The 25059-nt window shown below is 34.6% G+C and overlaps 1 protein-coding gene and 1 pseudogene across 3 annotated transcripts in view; both read left to right on the top strand.

The window, feature by feature from the left end:
- The window catches only part of PDE3B (phosphodiesterase 3B), a 212438-nt gene that overhangs the window by 3305 nt on the left and 184074 nt on the right, over window positions 1-25059 (top strand). The gene's annotated exons all lie outside the window — the stretch shown is intronic.
- LOC143644719 (CCR4-NOT transcription complex subunit 7 pseudogene) lies at window positions 1279-24183 on the top strand (annotated as a pseudogene).

The following is a 25059-nucleotide window of genomic DNA, read 5'->3' on the forward strand; positions in this document are numbered from 1 at the left end:
GGAAATCAGTACTTTTGTGGAACTAAAAGATCAAGAGATGTTCTGATTTCCAAATCATAAACTTTGTATATGGCAGTTGTAAAACCTTTGTCTTATTTCAGAAAGTGAATGAAGATTAAAATATTTTGGGTAGAACTGATATAGGGGGACATGTCCTGGATTCATAGGCAGGGAATCGAGGATCAAGTCTTGGCTCTGTTTTGGTATCTTGGAAAAGTCACTGAACATTTCTGAGCCTCGGCATCTTGTCAAATCAGAGAATCCCAGTATATGAATTCTAAATTACCTTCCAATCTGAGAATCTATTTCATTTAGCTTACACTTTTTTGTAAGGTATAACTTAAAGTATGAATAAAACTTTATAAATTGGAAGTACTTAAAATTTTACTTAAGTGATGGATATTGATATCACTAATCTATATTTTACAAGGTGTAATATCGGAAAAGATGAGCAAATATTCTGTATTTTCTTGCTAGAGAAAACTTTATTTTTAAAAGTGTATGTGGATTTGCTTTTGTGATGACAAAATTATTGTGCTTTCATTTGCCTAAGAATTTAAACATTTTTATTAGCATCTTAGAAAACCATATGGAAACTTACATCAATATAAATGTTTTAAATTGAGTAAGAATAGATTTAAAGTAATTTTTAACTTCTGGGATGTTATGTTAGGTATTATGTTGGAAAGGATGGCGAATGTTTGTAAAACATGAGATTTTCGTAGTCAGTTTAAATATTTGATGTAAATGCTATATATGCATCGGTTCTTAACTGATAAGTTTTTTTTTTTAACAAAGACTTTAGAGATTTGAAGTTTAAATCTATCTACTGCTGACTGTGCTATGTTTTGGTGGGATAATAAAAACACTGTGGAGAGAAACAGTTTGTAGTAGATTTGCTAGTAGTCAGCTGAAATGAATAGGAAGTTAAAAGGCCAAACATTGCACATATATATTAGTTGTCTATATCAGAAGCTTTGACCATAATTTAAGACATATTTTGTGCCATTTTTGTTGTATATTCTGCAAAGTAATTTTCAGCTTTTCAACCAAATCATTTTGTGTGTGATAGATTAAGTAAATATGAGGTTTTGAAAGGTATAAGTTAGTGTGTGAGACATTTTTCTATACCTAAAATTCTAAGTGTTTTCTAAATGGTTAGGTAAATATTTAAAAATTCTGTGGTCTTAAAGCCCATAAATATTTTAAGTGTTAATTTTATTTAAAAAAAGGTGTGTGTATATATATATATATATACATACCTTTTTTTTTTTAAAAAAAGTAATTTTAAGATTAAGTAAATCTTTGCCAACCCTAAGGAATTTACAAGGCATTATATATTCTGCTGTGAATTTAAGAATAGAATAGTATATGTTAAATTATGACTTCAATGAATGAGTATTTCATTCTAATATCATGTTAATATTTTGCAGTAAAATACCAACCTCTGTAATAATTTCATGCTCTATTTCATAAATATTATATGTACTCTGCCATCAAAGTTATCTTTCAAAATCACTTTGACCAAGTTACTCCTGTTTTATTTATTTATTTTTTCAAGTATTTATTTTAAGGTGACCAACTGTCCCAGTTTGCATGAGAATGAAGGGTTTCCCAGGATGTGAGACTTTAAATACTTAAAACCAGGGCAGTTCTGGAAAACACTCCTTCTATTTTAAAAATCTCTTATAGCCTTTCATTGTCCACAGATAAAGTTCATGTCCCTGACCCTGGCTTGCAAAGTACTTCAAACCTGCTCTTAATAATTTTGTTTGTTTTCTTTGTTTGCTTTAAAAAGCAACCTAGGACTTAATGAACTCCCCACTCCCCACCACGTTCATCCTTGATTTAGCTATTTGAGGGTTGCTATTGTAATGGAGCTTGTTGTGGATTTTCCTTTTCTCTTTTTCTTTTACATTCCTACTGGTTGTAATCTCCTTTAAGAAACAAATAAGATTAAGAAATCTTGTGATACTCTAATTCACACGTAAATCAAGAAGAAAGCTCCATGAAAGCAAATTAGCTGTGTTTAAAAAAAGCTGATAAATCACGTGAGGCAGTGATGTGTGATGGCATGTTTTCATCATATCGCATGAGGTAGAAACATCTCAATAGTTTGTTTTCCCACACTGAGTGGAAGGTCAATAGAGTCAAATGTAAGTAAACTATAAAGTTTATTTTCATTGTCCTTAGATTTTCTATCCCCCTCAGAGGCAGGCCCTGTTCACTTTCTTTTCCCTTTCAATTACCGAGTCTACTTATTCCTTAGCTCACTGTCCTACCGTTCTGTTGCCCATCCAAAGAAGGAAGAATCTATACCTGCTAGAAAAGTTTATGTAAATATAAATGTGTACAGGTATAGAAGAGATTTAGAATTTATTTAAGTGAAGTCGGCTCATTTTATAGAAAGGAAAGAAATTCCAGAGAGATAAAAATATTGTCTCAGGGTTTTGCAGCAAGATATTGGGAAAACAGGGACTACAGCTTGGGTTTTGACTCTGTCTACTGTTTTCCATAGAAAGCATATACACCTGCAGTCATAGTTTTCCAAGGCTGTACTTAATTTCACCAGCCATCTCTAATTAGTGATAAAAGGCTATGTTCCTAGTTAAAGGAGGTGGGGGATAGTGGTGGCAGATAAAGAGGGAGAGAGGACACAGTTCATAATAATGACCTTGAAAATAAGCTTAATACCGGATATAGTTATTTCAGGGTGACTTGTCCTTACGCAAGTCACCCTGAAATAACTCACATCAATGTAAATGTAAGTCTTCAGGGGTCCCGCATATAGCATAAATGTAGTGAGAAAGGAAGAGAAGGTAAAAAGAAGGATAAGAAGAATGAAAATGAACTTGACTATTGCTTTCTTTGCCTGAACACATTCAATTTATACAAACCAAACCAAACAATTGTGTCAGCCAAACAAAACTTTAGAAGAACTGGATTCTGTCTGTGCTAGTTCTTGACATTTTAGTTTGGTGTTCATCTTGTCAATTGCAAGCTGATCTATGCTTATTTGAGTGGTTGTTAGAAGCCTGTTGTTAGAACTTGGGGACAGAAGATTGTATCTCGCACTGTCTTTTTCTTATAAGGCTTAGAACCTTCCCTTCAGCATTGATTTACCTAGTCAGTGTCTTATCTCTATAGATTTTCCTTCCTCCGTTAGCCAGAGTACCTTGTTCGACTACTTCTTTCTCCCTCACTTTTCTTACAACTTGTGTTCAGCATATTTTAAATTTCAGTTAGCATTTATATTTTTAAATGAGAAGTGTCATACATAAAAGACTGTACGTGTATTTATTTTATATACTTTAAAGAAAAATAAAACAAAAGTAAAAAACAAAAACAAAAAGTTTACTCATTACTCCTTTCCTTTGAAGCCCCCTGTGTAACATTTCTCAGATCTGCTTTTTCTCTGCCGTCGGTAGCATATCTCTCCTGAGCTTTTTGTCATTCATTCCCTTGTTTGTCTTTATAATTATAACCCCCTATAAATGTATTTCTAAGCAATATATTATTAGTATTGCTTGCTTTTGAATTTTAGATAAATAGAATAATATTGTATGCATTCTTCTGTAATCTTTTCTTGTTATTTCTGAGATTCAACCATGCTGATGAGTAGTTAACTTTTCGCAATGCTATACAATATTTCATTGTATGAACAGAGCAAAATGTATTTATCTACTTCACTATTCATGGATCCTTCAGTAGTTGAAAGTTTTTTGCTAATATGAATGACGTTTCTGTAACATACTTGTAAATGCCTACTGGCACATGTGTGTGTCTACAAGTAGAATTGTTTGGTTTGCATGGTATGCTTATATTTACCTTTATGATGTGTGGTAGGCAGAATAATAACTCTTCCAAAAATGTCCACATTCTAATCCCTGGAATTAATGAACATGTTACCTTAAATGGCAAAAAGGACCTTGCAGATGTAACTGAGTTAAGGACCTTGAAATGGGGAGTTTATCCAAGATTATTCAAGGGGGCCCAGTGTAATCGTAAGGATCCTGAAAAGTGGAGGAGCGAGGCAGAAGAGGTCAGTAAGGAGATGTGACAACGAAAGCTGAGTTGGAATAATGCAGTGTTAGAAGGACTCATTTCAACCTGCTGCTGCTGGCTTTGATTATGGAGTTAAGGGGCCATTTGCTAATGAAAGTAAGAAGCCTCTAGAATTGGAAAAGACAAGAAAAGTTTCTCTAGATTCTCCAAAAAGAAGCAAAACCCTGTAGATTCCTTGATTTTAGCCTAGTAAGACCTTAAACTTATAACCTATAGAACTGTAGGATGATAAATTGGTGTTGTTTTATGCCATCAGGTTAGTGATAATTTGTTTTAGCAGCAACAGAAAACCAAGACTATGTAAAGCAGAATTGTTTTTTTGCTGGTTGCAAATAAGAATGCCTTTGAATTCACATTCTCACCAGTGAATGGTTGCTATTTGCTGACTTTAATTTTTACCAGTCACGTAGTATGAAATGGTATTTCTTTGTGCTTTTAATTTTAATTTTCCTGATTACTAATGAAGTTGAGTATTTTTAATGTGCTTATGGTCTATGTTTCTTATTCAGGGATTACTTGATCATGTCTTTTGCTCTTTTTAAAATTAGGTGGTTTGTTTTTTCTTAACAGTTCATATGAGTTCTTTATATATTCTGGATACTAATGTTTTGTTTGTTATGTGGGTTGCAGATATCTTCTTCAAATTTGTGATTTGTCTTTCACTCTTTTTGTTTCTTAATAGAAGTAATTAATTTTAACATAGCTAATTATTTCCTTCACTCTTTTCCTTCAGTGGTAAGAGTATTTGTGTCTTTTATGAACCCATAGTCTATTGGACATCATAAAATATACACTTAAATTGTTTTGTTTTGTTTTTTGAGCCACTGAGTAGTTAAAATTTATTTTTTCCCTCTATATTGCAATACTTGATAAATTACATGAAATGTATGATTAAAAACAGTTTAATTAAGGGTGCAAGGGTAGTTCAGTGGTAGAATTCTCACCTGCCATGTGGGAGACCTGGGTTTGATTTCCAGTCCATGAACTTCCCAAAAAACAAGCAAGCAAGCAAGCAAGCAAACAAACAAACAAAAATTCAACAAACAAACGAAAATTCAACAAATGGTGCTGCAATAACGGGGTACCCATTTAGAAAAATAATGAAATGTGACCCTGCCATATAGCATACAAAAAAAAAAAAAAAGAAAAAGGAAACAGTTTACTTGCATTGAGCAGCAACAGGCAATTTGGACAAAGTCACAAACTAGATGGATTTTAAGTGAACTTCAATTAAGGCCCATTGATTATATGATAAGCAGTTTTCCTTTTGTTCATCACGCATACACACATCATCATCATAATCTCCCAATCTATTCATTATTGTCTTTAAGAAATATATGTTAGATGGAATCTGCATATGGCAATATTGTCATATTTGGATATTCCATCAAAAGAAAAAGTGTTCTCTAACACTTATCTGCACATAATCTTGATATTTTCAGTGGCTGTTGTGTTTTTAGGAAGCTGTTATTAGGCATTAGAATTAGGTTAAGAGAATATCTGAAGAGGGAAATATTATAAGTGGTCTGGAAAATTATTATACGCCTCAAAAGAGAAGAATTACATAAATTATTATGTCTTATGTCAGTTTATCCCATTTGCCAAAGCATTTCATCATAATGTGGACACTTGCAAGGACATTAATGTATTGCATTCAAATTTTATTTTCAAGATGTAAAAATAAAATCCCAACATCACATATACTTAGATATCCACTTTATATGTAAAATTAGCTTCTTCTGGGTGGTCCACAGTGGCTCAGCAGGCAGAGTTCTTGCCTGCCATGCTGGAGACCCGGGTTCAATTCCCGGTGCCTGCCCATGCAAAAAAAAAAAAGTCTAAAAAAAAAATTGAGGTTCTCCTGAAGGAGGAATTTCTCATTCCTATCAAAATAGCTAAAGTTTGAAAAGACAGTTGAAATTTCTGAGCTTCTGTAAGAGTTTTATTAGGAGAAAAATGGAAATGCAAATTTATCTTTAATGGAAAATAGTTTTGTTTTCTTTTTTCTATATTTATTTTTTTTACATTTAAAAAAATTATTTCCTTTATTTTTTTAAATTTTCAAAATTGTATAATATAACATATATGTAAAGCAAAGAGAGAAAAAAGCAATTATTTTGAAAGCATTCTTCAATAAGAAGTTACATAGCAGATCCCAGCGTTTGTAATGGGCTAGCATTCCATTATCTCAGATTTTTCCTTCTAGCTGCTCCAGAGCATTGAAGACTAGAAGGAATATATATATATATATATTTTATCATCACAATCGACTTTTTTTCTTTTTTATGAAAAATGTCATATATACAAGAGAGCAATAAATTTCAAAGTGCATCACAACAATTAGTTGTAGAACAGATTTCAGAGTTTGGTATGGATTACAATTCCACAATTTTAGGTTTTTACTTCTGACTGCTCTGAGATATTGGAGAATAAAAGAAATATCAATATAGTGATTCAGCAATCATATTCATCTGTTAAACCCTACCTTCTTTGTATAACTCCACCATCACCTTTGATCATTCTCCCACTTTTTAGGGGTATTTGGGCTATGCCCATTCTTGTTTATGTTGGAAGGGGCTGTTGATAATATGGGATAGGGAGATGGAACTAGTTGATATTCTTAAGAGCCTGGCCCCTCTAGGTTTCAGGACTTACTTGGTCTAGGGACCCATCTGGAGGTTGTAGGTTGTAGCTTTCCGGAAAGTTACCCTAGTGCATGGAACCTTTGTAGAACCTTATATAATGTCCTAGGTGTTCTTTAGGATTGGCTGGAATGGTTTTGTTTGGGGTTTGGCAAATTATGGTAGGTAGCAATGTCTAACTGAAGCTTACATAAGAGTGATCTCCAGAGTAGCCTCTTGACCCTATTTGAACTCTCTCAGCCACTGATACACTTTCTTTCCCCTTTTGGTCAGGATGGCGTTGTTAATCCCACAGTGCCAGGGCCAGACTCATCCCTGGGATTCATCTCCCATGCTGCCAGAGAGACTTTTATCCCTAGATGTCATGCCCCATGTAGGGGGAAGGGCAATGGTTTCACTTACAGAGTTGGGCTTAGAGAGAGTGAGGCCACATCTGAGCTGCAAAAGAGGTCCTCTGGAAGTAATAGACATACTTATAGGTACGCTAAACTTCTCCACTACATACATAAGCTTCAAAGAGCAAGCCTCAAGGTGCAGGGCTCGGTCTTTTGATTTGGGTGCCCCTAATGTTTGACACAGTACCAGGGATTCCCTCCCTAGTAAAGTTTAATATTCCATATTTTTTCTTCCATCCGTCAGGGGACTTTGCCAATACTTTTTGATTATCTGCTTAGTCTACTCTGGGTTGTATCCAGGCATTACATTAAGCTATACAGGATTAAAGGCCCTGTTTTTATTCTGGGCTCCCTATGTGTGTATTGTTTAAATGATCTATCCAAATGGTTGAGTTAGATTATGTGTTATAGAAAATTTCGGTTCTGGCCAAAATAAAGATTTTTCCTTTGGTATCATAGGTAGATGAGGTTCTAAAATATAAACAGTATATTCCTTACCCTATATTCTGAATTACCTTAATCCCTACCTGATCGGCTCTGTTCTTATCTCTAAATACCAGGCCATACAGATATAAAACAGCTCTCAAAATCCAGAAATAACAATTACCACTCCGGACTAAATGTGACTGCTATAAGAGCTTACAATCTAGGCCCCTGTTTTCTTGTAAATATTTTCTAAATAAGACCATATAATATTTGCTCTTTTGTTTCTGGTTTATTTTTCCTCACTAAATATTCCACAAATTCAGTCATAATGTTGCATGCCTCACGACTTTGTTCCTTTTTTGTAGCAGCACAATATCGATCATATGTATACACCATCATTTGCCAATCTACTTCTCAGCCAGCGATCCTTCAGCCACCTCCCCTCATTGGGCATCACATATAACATCCAAAGTCAACAGTCCATCAGTACTCTCAATTTTAGATAATGTCATTGTTTGTTTTCTTTTTATTAAAGGCTTTAATTTCCTTGTGGAAATGAGAAAAGTAAAATGCCAAATGAGAAAATATGTTGGATTATCTTCACTAAGGAGTGGAGAAACTTAGCTCACACCTTTATTAAAGGTCATTAAAACAGTTTTTAGTAAGAATTTCAGAAGTTGCAGGGTTTTGCACTGAAAACAAAAAGCAAAAATCAGGCAGTGAAGAAAGAGGACCATGCTGAATAGCTGTCTCAGTTTTGAAATTTCTTTTTGCTTTTTAGAAAAATTATGAGTTTACAGAACAATGACACATAAAACACAGGATTCCCATACAGCTCCCCATCACCAATACCTTGTCTTTGTTATAATTGATGATAGCACATTTTAATAATTTACTATTATCTGGAGTCCATGGTTTAACTTCGGATTCACTCTTTGGTTAGTATAGTTCCATGAATTTATTTTAAAAATTTTATTGTCATGTATACAATCTAAAATTTCCCCTTTTACTCATATTCAGATATATATTGTGGTGCTGTTAATTGCATTCACAGTGTTATGTTATCATCACCACCATCCATTTATCAAAACTTTTCCATCATTCCAGATAGAAACCCTGTACATTTTAAGCCTTAACTTCCCAATCCCTATCCCTACTCTGTTCCCTGGTAACCTGTATTCTAGATTCTGACTCTCTAAGTTTGCTTATTCCAATCATTGAAAACAGTGAGATCATACAATATTTGTTCTTATGCATCTGGCTTATTTTACTCAGCATGATATCTTCAAGGTTCATTGATGTTGTTGCATGTTATAAAGGCTTTATTCCTTTCTATAGCTGAATAATACTCAATTGTATGTATATACCACATTTTATTTATCCATTTTTTGGTTTATGGGCATGTGGGTTGCTTTCATCTTTTGGCAATTGTGAATAATTGTTTTTTTTGTACTTGTTACCACTTATATCTTTGTATATTAAATGTCCGAAAACAAAGATTTATCATTGCTTTTTATGCATTTGAATTTTAGCACCTGTAGGAAGTAAGAAGTGGAGTTACCTACCAAACAGTACACTAACATAATACTAGCATTTATAATTACCGAAATTGTTACCTTTATGGCAGACCTTTATTTCTTTATGCTGCTTTTAACCACTGTCTAGTGTCTTTTCCTTTCAGTCTGAAAAACTTCCTTTAGCATTGCTTTTAGAGCAGATCTAGTGGTGATGAACTCCTTTGGCTTTTGCTTATCTGGAAATGTCTTAATCTCTCCTTCATTTTTGAAAGAGACTCTCACTGGTTATAACATTCTTGGTTGGCAGATGTGTTCTTTCAGCACTTTAAGTATTTCAACTCATGGCCTTTTCCCTCCATAAAGTCTGATGAGAAGTCAGCACACAGTCTAATTGGGGCTCCTTTGATATGACACATTGTTTTTCTGATGCCCTTTATATCTTTCTTTGCATTTTTCTTCATCACCTTGAGCATTTCTAAGCTTTTTTAAAGGCTTTTTTTCAATATGTCCACATTCTCATCTTTCATGGTGTTTTCTGGATTTTTTCCTATTTCTTTGAATAGGCAATCATCTCCTGTCTTTTTGTTTGCCTTGTACTCCTTTGTTGCGCACTCTACATTGGAATAATTTTCAACTGTTAACTTTGGGATTTATTCCCTGAGATGTATGTTTCTTGATTTTTGTAAGCAATTGATGATAGGACAGATACTTTCATGTGCTTCCAAGGCAAATGCAATGTGTAAGGTTTTCCCTATTTTTCTGGGCCACTGTCTTGTCCTGGGTCTTTGCTTGTTAGTTTGTCCCCTGTGTTTCCCAGTACACAAATCTCCCTTTCCTGGGTGTTTCTATCTTGCTGACCTTTGCCCCAGAATGTTTTTTAGATTCCTTTTGTTGTCTCCTGTTGCTTTTGCCTGGAGGGCACAATGGAGAGTACCTTTCCAAGCCAGTCTTTTCCAACCAAATCAGGGCTAGGAACCCACAAATGGGGCACAGGCCCACTCCAAAGTGCCCTAAGGTGGGAATCAAGAAGGGCTCCAAAAGTTTCTCCAACAGAACCCCAAAATTCAGCTTTCCTTGTCTGCCCTGCAAATGCAGCCCTTCAACTAACTTGCCCCTGCAACTCTGAGGAAGCTTAGCATCTTTAGTTGCCACCCCACCACCACAGCTCCTGTCTGGGGAGAGTTGAAACAGTGGCTGCTGTCACCTTTGTCCTGGGTTGGTTGAAGCAATAGCTGCTCTCAGAGCTGAGCCCCCAGTGATCCAAATTTGCTAATCAAAAGCTGTGAAGAGCAACACAGCTCTGACTTCCCTTTCCCCCTCACTGGGTGAGAGGTCTCTATAGGGCCCTGGATACCGCTGCCACTAATGCTACCATCGTTGGGTTCTGTCTCTGTGGCAAGGAGGAGGAGGAGGAGAAGGAGGAGCATGAGCTCAGCATCGCAAGTACACAAGTAGAGGATAAATTATTTTTTGAAACAAATCTTCAATCAAGCATAACATTTTGATGCTTGGCATCTAGACTCTCTTGTGCCCTCACTATGCCAGCAGCAACTTAGATCGTAGCCAAAGAATTCGTGAAGTTTAAACTTGCAACCTGGATGAAGAGATGAAGAAAATTTGTTATCCAAAAATTTAATGACATTGCTATGGATACCAAATTTACAGGTGTGGTTGCAAGGCTCACTGGGGAATTCAGGAGCAGTGCTGACTATCAGTACCAACTCTTGTATATAATGGAGACTTGTTAAAGATAATTTGGCTGGACTGACATTTATGTATGAGCAAGGAGAATATACCCTCCAGGAACTTTACCATGGCAGTTCAGTTTTAAAATTAATTTGATGGAGGGCATGTATACCCAAGACTCTATAGAACTACTAGTAACATCTGGTATCCACTTCAAAAAAACATGAAGAGGAAGGAATTGAGACCCAGTACTTTGCAGAACTTCTTATGACATTTGGAATAGTCCTCTGTGAAGGAGCCTTCAAGTGGTTATTTCATAGTGGTTATGACTTTGTTTATTTAATCAAAATCCTGACCAACTCAAAGTTGCCTGAAGAAGATCTTGACCTTTTTTGAGATCCTTTGGATGTTTTTCCCCCTGTCATTTATGATGTGAAGTACCTCATAAACAGCTGCAAAAATCTCAAAGGGGGATTACAAGAAGTTGCTGAGTAGTTAGAGCTGGACCACAGCATCAGGCAGGATCTGATTCATTGCTTACAGGAATGGCCTTGTTCAAAGTGAGAGAAGTACGAAGACATCAGTGCCTTTTTCAGTTGGTTTTTAGGTCGAGAGTATTAAAAATCTTATCTCTGGCATAAGTTTCTGGGCAATAAAGTACATAGTAAGTGAAATATATAATTAAAAGTACCACATAAGTCGTATGCACCACACTTGAATGAAAGTATTCAAGACTGTCATCTTGAAATGTAGTGCAGAGGAAATGGAATAATAAATTCTTCATGGAATCACAGCTTTAAATTTAAAGAATTTAAATCGCAGCTCTAAAAGCCTTGCAATCTAAATATTATTTCTTAGAGGAGAAAACAGAGGCCAGAGGGAGGAAACAGGCCAGAGGCTAGCAACTTTTACCCTAGATCACACGATTACGAGTGAGAGAACTCCAGAGTTATTTCTGTCACATTAGCACTGCTTCAACCAATCAAGGAATCCTTATGCTAGATTTTCCCTAGCATTACCTTCTCATACACATCAAACTGTTGATAAACATAGCATTTGCTCATACCCTCTTCAGTTTTCTGGCTCCAGATTTGCAGGGTAGGACCCATGCTTTTATCCTAAATTGAAGCTTATTTACAAAGGGGGTTTGAATTCTAAAGCAATTAAATCTGAAGTGATAGCTGCATAAAATTCATATTGGGCAGACCCTACTTAAGTGCCAGAAGGCAGAGATCAATTCCTAAAGTAAATTGAAGGAAATCAGTCAGAGGAGAATGTGAAATATAATGCACCCCATTCTACTCTCAAGTTATATAAAGATATATACAAGTACATCCTGCTATAGATAACGTGAAGAAAATTAGTTGTACGTAAACAACAACAACAACAAAAAGCTGTGACTAGTGACCCGTGGTACCATCCCTGTTCTTGAGAAAGAGGATTTTTATGTCCTTTTCTGTTACCTGTGAGCTAGCCAGGGGCTGGACCCCAAGGTGGCCTGCTGTGAGAGTAGGAGATGTGTGCTGGTAGCTGCCCTGCTGAGAGAGCAATTTGCAATTCTTTACCGTAATTTAGTCACTCTATATCTTTCCCTCTCTTTCCTGGATGCTGTATAGTGTTCTGGCCTCCAGAGTTTCAAAATAGCTGTTTCAGACATTTCCTGCCTGTTTAAGAATTGTTTTGGTGGAAGGACTGAGTCCTGGAGTCCCCTACTTTGCTGTCTTCCCACAATCCTCTTCTTGTCTCAGTTTTTAACAGAAAGTTTAAGAATCATAAGTGTAGTCCAAATCCATCCAATTTCCTGAATGCAAACTTCCCACAGTGGAGTGCTCTGGAAGTAGAGAAAACAGAAGTTCAATCATGACCTTTTTCTTTTAGTCACTTTTTGCCTATGAAGTTAAAAGAAGAAAAACCTATGTTTCACAAGGTAGATACTGTTATTATTTCTATTCATATAGTCGGTGCTGGAATCACCTTTCCTCCTAGTGCATTGAATCTAGAAGCAGTTCAGACAAAAATGACAGGTTCTTTTCTTCCTTCCTAATCTTTAAAATTTTTCTTTTTCTTTTTTACTGCACGGCTAGGACATTCAATACAATGTTAAATGAATGTGGTAATAGGGGACGTACTTTTCTTTTTTATTTTAAAGGGAATGTTTTCAGGATTTATATAAATTATGATGTTTGCTGTAGATTTTTGTTGATGCTCTTTTTCTTTTTTTGATCTGAAGAGACGTTGAATTTTATTGATTTCTTTTTCTACCGCAAGATGAAGAAATGATCTATGTTATTATGTTTTGTTTGTTTGTTTTACATTGGCAGGCACTGGGAATTGAACCCAGGTCTCCGGCATGGCAGGCGAGAAGTCTGCCTGCTGAGCCACTGTGGCCCACCCTATGTTATATGTTAATTGATGAATTGCTTGAATATTCTAATATTAAACTAATATTATCTTCTTATGATACACCTGGTTAAGTCTTGATATATATAGATATATATATCTATATATATCAATAGATTGCTGGATTTGGTTCACTGCTGTTTTGTTTAGGATTTTTCCATTACATTTGTGAGGAATATTTGGCCATAATTTTCTTTTCTTCTCTCACCATTGTCCATTTTTAAAGTATGGGTTCTACTCACAACATGGATTGAAGAATGTTGTCTTTCTTACTTGCTAGAAGAGTTTGTGTAAGATTCTATTTGTTCTGTGAATATTTGCTAGCATTGGTGTATATAGTCATTTTGAGCTGTTGTTCTCTTTGTTGTTAGTGCCAGGATTGGTGAGATCTTTTAATTTCTTTTTGGTTAAATTGTTAAATTTCTAGGAATGTATTAATCTAATGTTTTAAAATTTATTTCATAATTTATAATATCTTTTATTATATGTTTAATCTTTTCAGCACATGCACTTATGTCCTCACTTTCATTCCTAATATTATTAATATCTTTTATCTTTATTTCCTACTCAACCTTGACAGAAGCAAGTTTGTGTGTTAATCTTTTTAAAAAAAAAATCCAATTATCTTTGTTCCTCTTATTGGTGCTTTTTGTATATTTTATTATTTTTTTGTATATTTTATTTATATCAGTTTTTATCTTTATTATTTCCTCCTTTTTTAAGAAACAATTTCTATAAGTCTTTTTCTTGCTTATCTAACTTTGTAAATGGGATGCTGTGCCCGTTGATTTGGAATCTTTTCTATTATGCATTTAAGACTGTACATTACCTTTTAAATACTGTTTCAGTTGACTCTCACAGGTTTTGATGTGTAATACTGTTAGTGCTCAGTCCTAAGCATTTTCTAATTTATCTTTTTAGTTGTTTATATTTAAAAAAATCTCTTCTGAGAATGTCTGACCACAAGATGGTCGTTATATAGTTTTTTTAAAAATCTAAATTAATGCTCCTTATAGGGACTGAGAATTGTTAAGTGAAAAATATAAAGTAGTCCCATGTTCGTGGTATTCCCAGGCAACTGCTAGAAGCAGATTCTCTCAGGCTTCAAATAATTGCTACAGAAAAATTCCAAGGAAATTGAGCAGTCCATGGTCAAAATCCACAAAGTATACAAAGAAACAAAACACTATGAGTAAGAGCCTGCAGGAAATACATATAGCAAAAAGATACCCACAAAGGCTTCAGATGTTTAAATGACTATAAGTCAATTATAAAGATATATGTTTAATATGCTTAAAAAATAAATAAAAGTTTCAGAATTTTTTGGGGAAGCAGGAGATTAAAATATGAGCATACAGATTTGAACAAATAGAACTTTTCAAGCTGAAAAAAATAATCACAAATTGTAAACTTGATGCACATATTAAACAGCACTTTAGATACAGAATTTGTGAACTGGAAGGTGGATCCAGAGAAATTATCCACCATGTGGTACAGAGAGAAGAAAAGGAGAAGACTAAGAAAGGTCAAAAGACTTCGAGAATAAGGAGAAAAGGTTTATCGTGGATTTAATTGGCATTCCAAAAGGAGATAATAAAAGGGAAAAGGGGCAATACTTGCAGAGATAATGACTGAGGATTTTTATACAACTGATGAAAAATGCCAATGCTAATATCCAGAAAGTCTTCTGAGTCCCAAGCAGAATAAAACAAACCAACAGCAACAAAAAAACCCTACCCTTAGAAACCCATCATTATAAAATTGCAGAATACAAAAGATAAAGAAGTACAAAAAGGAGTCAGAAAGAAAAGAGAAATTACCTACAGAAGAATGAACAGTATTAGCCTGAATGCAGGTTTATTGATAGCAACAATGGAAGCTGTCAAACAGTGATGTGCTTCCTGTGCTGAGAGATTAAATAACTGTCAACCTAGAAATCAATGCCCAGCCAAACTATTTTTATTTTTTAGAAAGAAAGCAAGGTTAAATCATTTCAGAAAGCAAAAACTGAGGGTTTTTTACTGCCAAAAAAAAATGCTCCAAAAAAAGTAGAACTGAGATCCAGAAGGAATGCTAATGATAAATATGTAGATAAAGCTAAGTAAACAATGATGTTATAACACATTACTCACAGTGTCTAAATTGTGAGAGGAAAACAGGCCAGAAATAAAATACTAGAAGACACTGGAAGGAAAAATTAGGATAGTGTGCTAAAAAGTTACTGTATTTTTAAGAGGAGAGTAAAGATTCTGACTATAGATTTTGCTAAGTATACATGTTAAAACAGACAGTAAAACTGCTGAAAGAATAGAAATTGAGCATGTAATTTCTAAACGTGTAGAGGGGAAAAAGGAGAAAGGAGGGAAAAAATCAATACAATAGAAGAAAGGAGAGAGAAAAAAAGGAACAGAGCAAACAGGACAAATTTAGAAAACATGTAAAAAGATGTTAGAAATAAACTCAAATACTGAATATCAGAAATAACAATAAATAGAGATGCGAAAGTGTTACTTTAAAAGGAGATAAAGATTGTCCACTTGGGTTTTTTTTTTTTTAAATTGACTATATACTCTTTACAAAGATAAGAATATATAAAAGTTGAAAATAAAATAATGGGGAAAGATGTATAAGACAAATACCATAAAAATTTGATAAAACATTAATATCAGACAAAGGTAAAAACATTACTAGAGGAAAAGATGCTTATTATATAATTATAAAATATTTAATTCACCGAAGAAGATAGAATACTAAACTTATAGTGTACCTAATAACACACATAGCAACAGACACACACACACACATACATATACACACACTCACATATGATCAGTTCTCCAAATTCATCTCCAATAGGGAGCATTCCTTGTGTGTACTATTTTTTTTATACCTTTAATTCAGTCCCATCATGTTTGTACGTTATACTTTGTGTATGCACTCTTAAGTACCCTCCTAATTATTACACAATGCTTTTTTGAGTATGACAATGTGCTGGGTAGGCTGTTTGGGAAATATAAAGATGAATTTCTGTCCTTAAGGAGTTTGTATTTAGTAGTGATAGATGTGTAAACTAGCTTACTCTGAGACGGGATTAAATTAATGCTGTATTTCCAGACTGAGTTTTTATGGCAGGAAGACATGTTTTGGAAGTCTTCAAAGAGGAGACATTTGAAAGACACAAAGGGCTTGATTAAGTACAAGACATTGCGATTGATAAAAATTGTGAAGGTAAAGAAAATTCATGGCTTGTTGTTGAAACCAGAATGGGCAGCCAGTAAAAGGAATGTAGAGTTTATGAAGGAATATAATGGAAAAAGACACTGGAAAGTTGTTTGAGAGTAATGTGTGGAGGGTCTTATGCCATTTGAATTTTTGGATTAATTTCATAGGCAGTTGAAATCCATTGGAAGATTTTCAGAAAAAGAGACATTTTATTTTAGAGAGGTTACTGACAATGTAAAGGGTAGGACAGAGAATCAAAGGATTGGGAGTAGGAAGGCTATCGTAATCATTCATACTAGAGACTTGAGAACAATCCCTTTTCGTCGTCCTGATACTTCTCTTGTAAACAGTATTAAGTAAAAGAGAAATTTGCCCAAGGGATTATATGGGAGCAATTCTTTAAAAAATTGTCAGTATTAATTAGGACAGTAAAGAAAAGTTACAAGTGATATTTTTGAAAGTGGTTAAAGGGGTAATTTGGATTCCTTATCTATTGAAGTTTCAGAGTTAAAGATTAAAAACCTTTTACTAGAGGAAAATTTTGTCAGCTGCAACAATCATAACTTACCTTCCTTTAAGCTTATGCTTCCAGTTTTGTCACTTTGGAGTTGGAGGTGTACTTACCCTAGTTCTTGCTCTGTGGTTCACTGCTACGCGTATTGACAGCTATGCGGACTCACCCCAGGGGTGGTAAGAAGGAAACCACAGGTGAGGGGACAGACAGAAGAGAGACAGAGTATATAAAAGGTGACTACTCCAAACTTCTTCCTCGGTCTAGCCAGGTATTAGGAACCTTGCTTTGCTGCTTCTTTCTCACATGTTTCCCGCTGTTTCTGCTTATTGAATGCATCCTGAAAATAAGTCATTGTAGGTCTGATAAATAAGAGTTGTTATTTTTAATACTGTTTGTCGTACTGTGCCATGATGCAACAGTGTCCTAAGTGGTTTATAAAGTCTCTCTTTGCTCTGTGTTATGTGATTTCAGACCTTTATGTATTTTGAATTCTTACCTGCTCTTTAATAGTTATTTTGCTTGCTCTTTCTGTTTTAGCTGTTGTTTCTTACTGTTATCAATCTTTAACAGACCTTCCCTTTCTTAGTTTGTTACTGATTATCAGCAGTGGGAAACTACTTAACCTAGTTAATTAGAAATGACTGTAAAAGTAAGGATGAAAAGGCCTGAAAGTCTTTCTCGCGCATAAAATATTTGGACTTTGTAACATCTGTTTGATTGCTCAGAGTCGTTCTTTGCTTGTTTCAGTAAAGAACATTTGGATAAATGAAATATTAGTCATATTGTTTCAAAATTCAGAAATATAGATGTATTTCTTTCCTTATCTTTTTTTATTGAGGTACACTATATATACTGTAAAGTGAACAAGAACACAGTTCAGAAAATTTTTATCTATGTATACACCCATGTAATTACCATTCAGACCTAGATATAGCATATTTCCACCATCCTAGTTTGGCTCCCTCTTACTCTCTCATAGTTAATAGCCCTCAGTTCTGAACTTTATTCAGAGATATCAGTTTTGCCTATTTTTGAACTTCATATGTATGAATTTATTTATTATGTACTTTTTTGGTCTGGCTTTTCTCACTCAGCATTATGTCTGTGCGATGCATCCATGTTGTGCATAGCAGTGGTTATTCTTTCTTCATTACTGTATAATAATCCACAGCTTAATTATAACAAAATGTATCCGTTCGACTTATGTTGAACATTTGGGTTATTTTCAGTTTGTGGCTGTTATGAATAAAGGTGCTGTGAAAATTGTCATACATGTCTTTGGTGGATGTAAGCTCTCATTACTCTGATATGTTGTCAGAACTGTATTTCAGGGACCATAAGGTAATGTATGTTTAGCTTTAAGAGATACTGCCCAGCAGTTTTCTAGTGATTGTACCAATTTGCATGCCCATCAGCAGTATATGAGAGTTATATGTATGTCACATCCTTTCCACCACTTAGAATTGTTAGTCCTTTTACTTTTAGCCATTCTAGTGAGGGAATAATGGTATCTGGTTTGGATTTAATTCACATCTCCCTGATGAGAATGATAAATATCTTTCTGTATAATTTTTGGCTATTTGGATAACCTTGCTGTGCCTTTTCTGATCTTTAGCTCTTCTCTCCCCCCTTCTTTTCTTTAACTTTTTATTTTGAAATATTTTCATACTTAAAGGAGAGTTATTAAAAGTAATACAAACCCCATACAGAGAACTCCAGTATATTCCCACCCCCCATACCTGGATCTACCAATTTGAACATTTTGCACATTAGCCATATCATTTTGTCTTTCTATCTGTCTGTCTATCATCTCTATCAATCCGTTATCCATATCTCTGTACCAATCCATATTTTGAATACCTCAGTGAATGTTGTATTTATCATATTAAGTATCATATTAAGTATCAAACACTTACTACTGCTATATGTATGTCCTAAGAACAAGGATATTCACTTATGTAAACACCTTAAGTACAGTTAAATTCAAGAAATTTAACACTGATGTCTATATTCTACTTTTTTTCATATGTCTCAACAATGTCCCATTGGATCTTTTCTCCCTTGCTAGATCCCATCTAGGATCATATATGGCATTTAGTTATTGTTGTCTCCTTACTTGCATTTTCTTTTTTTTTTTTAAATTGTGGAACCACATATACAACTTAAACTTTCCCGATCTCCGACTCAACTAAGCATATCATTCAGTATGACTACTCATATTTACAGTATTGTGGTACCCTTACTACCTTCCATTATAAAATGTACCCATCTCCCTAAACAGAAATCCTACATCCAATATGAATTAACTTCCCACCATCCCTACTCCCTGCCCTTGGCAACCTGTACTCTATTTTTTATCTCTATGAACTTGAATGTTTTCCAATTCTTGCTCTCTCTCTCTCTCTCTCTTTTCACGTTACTATGGGGCTTATATTTAATGTCCTAAATCTATAACAATTTCATTTGCTTTGATACCAACTTAACTTCAATAGTGTACACAAACTTTTTTCCTATACCTATCCATTCCCCTATCTTTGTGTAGTTCTTTCACAAATTTCATGTATATACATTATATGCCCCAAACCACTGATTTATCATTGCATTTTATGAATTTGCCTTTTGAGATCCTGTAGGAAGTAAAAGTAGAGTTACAAACCAAAAATACTGTTGTACTGGCATTTATATTTACCCATATCATAACTCACCTGAGATCTTTATTTATTCATGCAGTTTTGATCTGTTTTTTTTGTCTTTTCCTTTCAACCTATAAAACTCTCTTTAGCATCTCTTGTAGGCTGATCTAGTGGTAACACATTCCCTCAGCTTTTATTTATCTGTGAATGTCATAATCTGCCTCTCATTTTTGAAAGACGGTTTTGCCCTATATAGACTTCTTGGTTTTCAATTTTTGTTTTCAGTACTTTAAATATGTCACCCCACAGCTGTCTTGCCTTTATGGTTTCTGATGAGAAGGAGGCACTTAACCTTACTGAGGCTATCTCTTCTCTGTTGTGGCTTTCAGTATTCTCCCTCTATCTTTGGTATTTGACAGTTTGATTATAATATGCTACAATGGGGGGGTCTGTTTAAGTTTATCCTGTCTGTAGTTGATTGGGAATCTTGTATGTGTGTATATCCATGTCTTTCATGAAATTTGAGACATTTTCAGCCATTATTTCTTTGACTATTCTCTCTGCGCCTTTCTTTCTTCACCTTCTGGGACTCCTATAATGCATATATTAGCATATTTGACGATGTCCTAGCACTTCCTCAGGCTCTGTTTACTTTTCTTCATGGTTTCTTCTTTCTAATTCTCAGATTAAATGGTTTCAATGGTTTTATCTTCAAGTTCCCCTATTTTTCCTACTGCTAATTCCAATCTCCTTTTGAACCTCTCTAGGGAATTTGTAATTTGTTACTGTGGTCTTCAGCTCTTTTTGGTTGCTTTTCATAATTTATAATTCTTTACTGATATTCTCTCTCTTTTTTTTTTAACATGGACAGGCACCAGGAAACGAACCCGGGTCCTCGGGCATGGCAGGCAAGCACTCTTACCTGCTGAGCCACCGTGGCCCGCCCTGATATTCTCTTTGTGTTCATCTGTTATCTTGATTTCCTTTAGTTCTATGCCCATGTTTCCCTTAGCTCTTTGAGTATTATTTAGGACAATTTAAAAAAATTTGATATTTCCCAGATATGGTCCTTGTTATTGATAGTTTTTATTGCTTTACTCTTCATTACCTAGACCATCACTTCCTGTTTCTTTGTATGTTTTGTGAACTTTTTTTTTACATTTTAAATAACTTTATTGACATATAATTCACATACCATACAATTCACCCTTTCAAAATGTACCTATTCCCAGAATTGTTCAGCCGTTACCTCTTTTGTGAACTTTTGTTGAATCCTGGACGTTTTGATATTTTAATATATTATCTGTAGAATTTAGACTCTGAGGCATCTGTTCCTTAAGCTTTTATCCAGCTATTATTCTGATGTAGCTGTTCTTGAGTGCCAAAAGCTCACCAAAAAAAGAAAAGAAAGATGAAGAAAAAAAGTGAAGTAAACACCTTTCCCAATCTTGGCAGATTGATCTAAGCAAGTTCTCTCCCGCAGGGCTCTATATGAGTTTAGAGAATACCTCTAGACCAAAGTACAGAGGTCTCCCTCACCCTTTCTGCACATGCATCTTCTCTTGTGTATGTACTTGTAGCCCTAGAAATTCCCCTGATTGCACAGATGCAAATGTTCCCTCTTCCCTAGGGAATAGTTCCCTCATGGTCCAGGACATTGCACTATGTGTCCTGCAGGCAGTAATCTCTTGTCCCAGACAGCATGACTTGACTGCTCTACCTCAGAGTTCTGTAGGAGAGTTCTGTCAGCTGCTTTCTACTTGCTGGCTAAGTTCTGGAATGGTGAATCCCTCAGGCCACCACCAGACTGATTGGGTCAGACATTCATGCTCCCAGTATGAACATGGGGGTTACTCTGTTCTCTGTGGAACCAGGAGAAGAGGCCTGCACTGGGAGCACATGCTGGCTCCATGGAAGGATGGGAGAGGGGCCAGCCAGGACACTGCAAGATTTTACTTCTACTTGATTTGGTGCTCACCCTGTTAACAGAAGTCTTTTAATGGTTTTCTGTAGCTGTTGAGAAAGATGTTTCCACTAATTCATGGTTGTTCAAAGTTTATATGGGGGGGGTGGAGCCCTGAAGTGTCTCAGTGTGCCTTCTTGAACAGGGTGTATTTTCCCCTCTTAAAATTTTTTTTTTGTTTATCTTTTTCTTTTTGATTTTAGGAGTTCTTATATTCTGAGTATGAGTCCTTTTTATGATATATGTATTGTAAATATTCTTTCATTCTGTGACTTGTGTGTTTACTTCCTTAATGTTGTCTCTGATAAAGAAAAGTTCTTGTTTTAATGAAGTTCCTTGTATCAATATTTTCTTTTATGTGAGTGTTTTTATGTTCTAGTTAAGAAATATTTGCCTTTCTCTGAGGTCATGATGCAATTCTCTTATGTTTTCTTTTAAAACACTTATCGTTTTAACTTTCATGTTTAGGTTGGTTTTCCATCTTGAAAAACTTATCCAATCTTGTGTGAGATAGTGATCAAAGTATATTTTTACCCAGTATGGGTACTCAGTTCAGTCAGTTCCATTTACACACAAAAAAGAAAACACCCTTTTCCTGTGTCTGAATGCTCTGATGCATTTATCACAAATCAGGTAACTGCTATGGCTCTTTGGTTCTACTAATCCATATTTACTGTAATACAAACACCAAATTTACTGCTGTTGTTTTATTTTATTTTATTTTTTAAAAAATACATGGGCAGGCACCAGGAATCGAACCCGGGTCCTCTGGCATGGCAGGCAAGTGTTTCTTGCCTGCTGAGCCACCGTGGCCTGCCCCTGCTGTTGTTTTAATACTTAATATCTGATAGTGTAGGTCTCTCATGTTGCTGTCCTTTGTATTGTCTTGGATATAATAGGTCCTTTGCACTTCTTTATACATTTTAGAACCTGCTTTTCAATTTCAACGACAAAAAGTTTATTTACCCTTTTTGGTACTTTTTATTCCTTCCTACAGTTATATCTGATATCATTTTGTTTCTTGTGGTGCAGATTTGATGGCAAAAAGTTATCTTAGTATTTCTTAGTCTGAAATAATCTTAACTGATTTCCACCTTCACTTTTGAAATATATTTTCACTAAATACAGAATTCCAGATTGGCAGTCTTGTTGTTTTCTTTTAGCACTTTACAGAAGCCATGTCATTGTCTCTCAGCTTTCATAATTTTTGTTGAGAAGTCAGTGATAAATTTAGTGTTACTTTGAAGGTAATGCACCCTTGCTTACATCTCCATTTACATGTTAGATCTTTTGACTATTTCCAACCTATCTTTTATGTTTGTTCTTTTTAACTTTTTCCAATTTAGTGGGTGTAAAATGGTGCTTTTAATTTGCAGTTTTCCTGTTACTCTAATGTGATATTGTCTTAGTTATTTCTATTTTTATTTGCCACTCGTATTTCGTCTTCCATAATGACTATTCCCTTTTTTCTTTATTTTCTTAATGGTTTATACATACAATTTTTTTTTTTTGAGTGCATGGTCTGGCAATCGAACCCAAAATATATATTTATTTTTGCATGGGCAGGCACTGGCATTCGAATCTGGGTCTCCAGCATGGCAGGTGAGAATTCTGCCACTGAGCCACTGTCACACCTATACACATTTTAATAGTCATAATAATAATTATATATTTTTGGTTATATAGATTGCTCATATCTTTTTCCAGTTTGTAGGCTTTCATATCACTTTCTTTTTGGTGTCTTTGCTGAACAGAGTTCTTCATTTTAATATAGTTAAATTTATTGATCCTTTGCTTTAACATTAGTGCCTTTTATATTTTAGTTAAGAAATCCTTTACAGTTCCAACCTGATAAACTTGTTCAGCTGTATTTTCCTCTAAATTTTTAAATTTTGCTTTTTTATGTTTAAGCATTTAATGTAGCAGAAATTAATTTTTGTTCATGGCGAAAGGTAGGGATTAATTTTTATTTCTCCATTTATCACGATACCATTTACTGGATCATTCCTCCTTTGCTTAATGATCTTTAATCTAACTGTTATCATTTATTTAGCTTTCATCTGTTTTGAGGCTTTGGATTCTATTTCATGTATCAGTTTTGCATCCCTGTGCCAGTGCCATACTTTCTTAATTATGATAGTTTTATAATATGTCTCAGTATTTGAAAGGCAAATAGCCTCACCCTATTATTCTTCAGGGATATCTTGGTTATTCTTGGACCTTTGCTTTTGGCAAATATCCCAAAGTAGTCTGATGAAATTTTCTTTGGCATTACATCAGATCTATAATATTAATTGTTTTTAGAATATTTATAGAAATGAAATAAATTTTGATTTTTTATTGATCACATATGTAATCAATTAGATAAACTCGTTTCTTTTTTTTAAACATAGCAACATACAAACCTAAACATTCTTACCATATGATCATCCCATTATTAGTACATAATCAGTAACTCACAATATCATTACATAGTTGTATATTCATCACCACGATCATTTCTTAGAACATTTGCATCAATTCAGAAAAAGAAATAAACAGAAAAAAGAAAAAAACTCGTACATACCATACCCCTTACCCTTCCCTCTCATTGACTGCTAGTAATTCCACCTACCCAGTATATTTTAGCCTTTGTTTACCCTATTTTTTTCTATACCCCTTACCATTCCCTTTCATTGATCACTAACATTTCAATCTACTAAATTTATTTTAACATTTGTTCTCCCATTGCTTATTTATTTAATTTTTTTTAAGGAGACCCCACCCGCCCCGCCGAGGCCCAACTCGCAGGCCGGCTGGGCGAGACCCGCCCCCCCCCCCCCCATTGCTTATTTTTAATCTGTATGCTTTATTCATCTGTCTATACCATAGATAAAAGGAGCATCAGACACAAGTAAACTCTCATTCCTAATAATCATGTGTTGATTCTTGGGTATTCTTTGTTGATAATCAGGTTTTTTTTCTTCCTTTCTAATCCTTAAAGCTTTTAATTCTTCTTTCATTCTGCCAACTGGGACCTCAAGGATATAGTAGAATAAGAGTGCTGGTAAAAGTCTTGTTTCTCATTTTTGAAGACTAGTTCAATGTCAAAACTGATATTCATGTAGCTCTAGGTGGATATCATTTGTATCTTTGTGAAGATTCTTTCAGAGTCATGAATGGGTGCTGAATTTTGCCATTTTTTCCTGTAGCTGTTGAGATTATCATGTGGTTTTTATTTTTCTAATTGGCTAATGCAGTAATTATATTATTATTTTTGAAAACTTGTATTTAACTACTCTTTTACTTCTGAAATATACCCAACTTGGTATATTCTTTCATATATATACTGTTTAATTCAGTTTGCATTCATGTTATTGAGTTAGACTTGTCTGAATTTTCATTTCTCGCTCTATTCTTGAATGGCTTTGGTATCAAAAATATATTAGCCTCACAGAATAATTTGGTGAGTATTTTCTCCTTTTTAAATATACCACAGAAGAATTTGCAAAAATTGGCATAATCTCTATTCCCTGAATGTTTGACAGAATTTACTTGTAGTATAATTTTAGAATGGTGTATTCTCTTTCAGAAGATTTCTGTTTGTTTTTTGCAGG

This window comes from Tamandua tetradactyla, chromosome 8, assembly GCF_023851605.1.
Source record: "Tamandua tetradactyla isolate mTamTet1 chromosome 8, mTamTet1.pri, whole genome shotgun sequence".
Taxonomy (NCBI): domain Eukaryota; kingdom Metazoa; phylum Chordata; class Mammalia; order Pilosa; family Myrmecophagidae; genus Tamandua; species Tamandua tetradactyla.